General features: G+C 36.2%; 1 non-coding gene across 1 annotated transcript; it reads left to right on the top strand.

Moving 5' to 3' along the window:
- The first annotated feature begins 374 nt into the window (after positions 1 to 374).
- Positions 375 to 456, top strand: Trnat-ggu (transfer RNA threonine (anticodon GGU)). The gene has a single exon. It is a non-coding gene; the product is annotated as a tRNA-Thr (tRNA).
- Positions 457 to 4,852: the final 4,396 nt, after the last annotated feature.

The raw sequence follows: 4,852 nt of genomic DNA, 5'->3' as shown, positions 1-4,852 counted from the left end.
CTCCAACATTGTTGTTAGTTGCCACAATCTTAGAGTTGAACAAGACATACCAAGATTTACGATCGATGCGTCACTCGGACGGTTGGCTTAGTTAAAAAGAGCGCTCAGACGGAACCTAAAAGGCGCGAGTTCGAGTCATGTGGGATAAATCCATAAATATTCGTAGAAATACAATTTCAACACTTAATCCTAGAAGCGAGGTACATCATTTAACCAATAACAAACTGTTTATATTTGAAAGAGCCACATTTAAGTCAATTTCCTAGTATGCAATTACTGGGATTGAGCAGGTTATCAACTATAAAGTAGATCCTGTAGATGAAGTCTGAGAGTTAAACAAGACATACCAAGATTTACGATAGATGCGTAACTTCGGATGCGTAAATCGGTTGGCTCAATTGGTAAGAGCGCTCGGATGGTACCCTAGAGGCGCGGGTTCAAGTCCCGCACCGTCCATTAATTCAAAAGAAAAAGATCAACAATTTTAACGATAATTATCATCCTTATTATTATTATCATAGTTCCCGAAGTGTATTTGAATGGAACAGAGGTTCGGGTTGTTGAGCAGTTCAAATACCTTGGACACATTGTCACTGACGATCGCAAGGACGATCTCGACATGGAGCGGGAAAGGCGGTCATTGTCGGTTCGGTGCAACATGCTCGCGCGCAGATTTGCTAAATGCTGTGATGAAGTGAAGGGCACCCTCTTCAGGGCATACTGCCAGTGTTTCTATACCTGCCAGTTATGGTACCGATACAAGAGGGCGTCCTTCAGCACCATAAGGGTGCAATATAATGATATTCTTATGAAGTTACCGCGGTACTGCAGCGCGTCGGGCATGTTTGCCGAGGCGGGAATGCCCGATTTCTTTGCTGTCATCAGAGCTCGTATATCTTCCTTCTGGGAAAGATTGCGTAGCTCGTGTAACAGCATCCTCCAGGTGGTGGGCCAGGACCTGCGTAGTCCAATGATAGCCCATTGGCTCTCGACACATTGGGAAGCAAATGGAAAATAGCTTTGGACACAAAGCTGTTTTCTTTTTGCTTTTATCTGACTGAGATAAATAATTAATGAAAATAAATTTGGAATTGTATTGTATTGTATACTATTTTATTTGTACGACTCAATATTGTGTGTGGGATTCTCGAACAATGTGTGACGTTGATGTGCCACATGTTCTGTTAAACTTTGCTAATAATTGAAACTAATATGCTGGGTTGCGTAGTAAAACTTAGTAAAAATAATATTACAATAAATAAGAAAGACACAGGGACACATATATCAGTAAGTATTTTGTATTATATTAATTTCAATGTAGAATAACACGAAGCGTAAGTTACAAATTTTGTAAGATGCCATTGAGTGTCAAGTTGCCACGCAAACAAGCATCGAATAGTTGCCGTAATAGAAAAGCTATTGTTCTTAGAGACCAATCCTTAATCTAAAACTTAAAGGTAAAAACAAGAGCTAACTATATCGCTTAAGAGAAACAGGAGGAAAATCATCGGAACCAGAACGCTTACAAAACATCCTAAATATAAGTTCTAATTATTTTGTTTAGGATGACTACTGCAGTTAATAACAGCTTCTGACAGATAGGCCGATGGATGGATGGATATATTATACAAAATATAATATAATGCTAAAATAAATAAAACGCTTCTTGACAATATTACACTGTCAATATGCGTATCACTCCGGTCAGGTATAAAACTGAATAAACCACATCAATGTAGATGTGGCGTTCAGTTTCAGACGCTCTTGGGCGTCACGGGCCATAGCCCGTTTAGGCAATTTTAGGCAGCATACTGCCTAAAATTGATAGGCCGTATCAGTCGTCATGCCAACATTAATGAAGTCATCCGCAGGGTATTTGCTGCTCTTAAAACACCAGCTGTTTAAGAGCCGAATGGTGTAACCCGCCCCGAGGGCAAGCGTCCTAATGGATTAACCCTAGCCACCAGGCTTGGGCACGGGGAAGGGACGCAACTTGCATCTACACTTTGGCACCTTATCATATCCCAGTTAAGTCACTTGGTGCTGGGGCTGCTGCTTCGACTGCCGAAGATGGCAAACGTCGAAAATATATCGGTCTCAGTGAGTCTTACATCTTTGTGCCATTTGGCCCGTGGGGCCCAGAGACGCGGAGAATGTACAAAATACTATATTTTCGCCTCAATAGGGCTTCTGGCGACCCAAGCGCTGGCCGCTATTTCGGTCAACGGATCAGCCTAGCTATCCAAGGTAGAAATACTGCCAGTATTCTTGGGTACACTTCCCCATAATGATAGTTTTAATTTAATGTCATCATAGTATTGCAAATATAGTTATAACTTATAAGATTTGTTTTGTTTGAATAAATATAATATTTCACAACTATCTAAATGTCTATTGTATAAAATATTAAAGTATATTTTAAAATATTACATGCTACCATGCATTGAACATAGATGAACACGTTATGAGAACGTTAGATGCACTCAAACAAAATCTTCTCTAAAACAATGCGGCGTACAGCAACTTTTCTAGTTGCCTTAAAACACAAGCGAATGAATCAAAACAGGTAAATTATTTTTACTTCACTTCTGGGAATGCTTTAGAACTTTTTTGTGTCATAATTTATGCTAAATAAGCTTCTTATCTACATTTGTTAAGTTAGTTCTTTTCGCAGCGTTCGTAGGCCCTCAAAATATGGACCGATTATCTGGTCAAAGTAGCCAGAATACGTTAGGTGAGGGCAGCGTAGGACCCATCGTCGACGAGATCTTTGAGGGAGACCTTTGTCCAGCAGTAGAAGATTTTTAATAGGCAAGTATAATATTGTACTGTAAAGAACCTGTTGATAAAGTCTCGGCTGAAGACTTGAATAAATATTCCAATATTAAAATGACTGTTACCTAGATTTAATTCTTGCGTCGAAAATAAATATTTGTATCAAATAGTTGGCTTAAACAGCTGCAAGCTACCACAAACTAACAAAATTAGCTTACGCTTATATCTTCGATACCTTAGAGTAACTTTCTCTTATAATTTAAACCACAAGCCCCGGTACTTAACCTTATTCCATTCTGTAAATGGAAATGAATCCTGGCAAAGTTTGATGCAGCCCCGCAGCGAGGGAACTACAAAGGAAACTTTTATTTTTGTTTAAATTAACAACAAATTGTTTTAAACTAAAATCTTCCTTGAAGTGAAATATAAAAATCCTCAGTTTATTCTAATAATAATAATAGAATAACGTCGAATAGTTATCTTCATGATTACTTAAAATAATCTTAATGTATTGTACCAATGTTATTGATGTATTGAAATTCAAAGTCAAATTAATATAATATTTTTATTCACAATAGGATTTAAAATCACTTATTGAACTTTAGAAAACTACCACCTATTCGAAATAGTATGCCTAAGACCTAAGAAGAACGGATGCAAGATACTCAGCAGGCTTTTTGAAGTTATACTTTTTTAGGCCCGGTATGAAAAAATGATGAGAGTGAAATTTTAAGATGCACGTGAATCACTGTAACACAAAAGTAAGGTGAAGTTTGTTTCTACAAATTTCTGACTTATTGAAAATTTACTGATTATCTATATCGTAGAACAGCACGAAGAATAAATCATTTTAATGATTTTTGCTCCGTTAGGCCAAAGAAGTATAGCTTCTTGCGTGCATACATAAGTACACACACACTTATTTGTCTTAATTTAGTTACAATACATGTCGTGTCGTTTAATAAGATTTATATTTATATCGCCTGAGGGCGCTTGCTTCATTCCTAGTCTGTGGTATTTATGTTTCAGTTACCTTTACGACACGAACGTTTTTAACAATTCTTTTGAATTTGGTAACACTTACTAACTTGACTCAACCCAGTAGTAGCATAAGAAGTTTATGTTTGTTCCTTGTGTTAACATTATGATTGTCGCAGTTTCTAGCAAATTCGTTAATGTGCTTATTAACATATCAAAACAAAATGTTTTTTTTCTCTAAAATTTTCTCTTAATAATTCTCTGAGTATTTTACCACCATTACACTTAGATTTTAATATGAGTTTTTTACTATAAATAACAAGACAATACAATAATAAAAATATACTTCAATAATTTCATTGATTGGTGCAATCAAAATAGGTGTAATGGATCTTAATAAAAACTCAAAATTTAAATACTTTTTTACTTTTAAATGAAAGATACTATATTGTGTATCAGAATTTTTATCCGTTTTTCTCAAAAATGTCAACAAGGTACAGCTTCATGATGACATTAATATCAAAAACTAATAATGCGGTACTTAAGGATGCAAATACATAGGTATAGGTGAGATCTGCTTGTTTCGCACGTGCGACGTGAAGAGGCGAGAGCGGGGCCACGGCGGGAGAACACCGCTTCCAAAAATAACAATAATTGTAACTACATTACAGTGATTATTGAGTTGTAGAAGAATACGCAATTATTTTTATACTTTTTAGTGCATATCAAATATTGGTTTGGAATAGTTTTTTTTATAGCAATAACAATGACAGTCTGTGTGTGGGTGTGTGTGTAAGATAACGATAATCGATCTTAAAATATATCATCATATAATTGCAAAATTAAGTTTGCTTCTGCTAGTCTCCGAAATAAATGGCCGTATTTTAAAGAAACTTTCACTGTAGAAAGTAATATGGGACTAAACACAAAACGCATACGAAATTGTGTACCAAATTCTATCCTATTATCTGATTACTACGTAAGAGAAATCTCGAGGGACGAGAGTTTCTTGGACTTCTACAAAACAGCCAGCATGTCTCGAACGAAATCATAGATAAGTGAAATGATCGAAGTTGATTGAAGCAGAAAGTTAATCCAT

Source organism: Leptidea sinapis, chromosome 39, assembly GCF_905404315.1.
Source record: "Leptidea sinapis chromosome 39, ilLepSina1.1, whole genome shotgun sequence".
Taxonomy (NCBI): Eukaryota; Metazoa; Arthropoda; class Insecta; order Lepidoptera; family Pieridae; genus Leptidea; species Leptidea sinapis.
The sequence above is the reverse complement of the archived record's forward strand: the minus strand, read 5'-3'. Positions and strand labels throughout refer to the sequence as shown.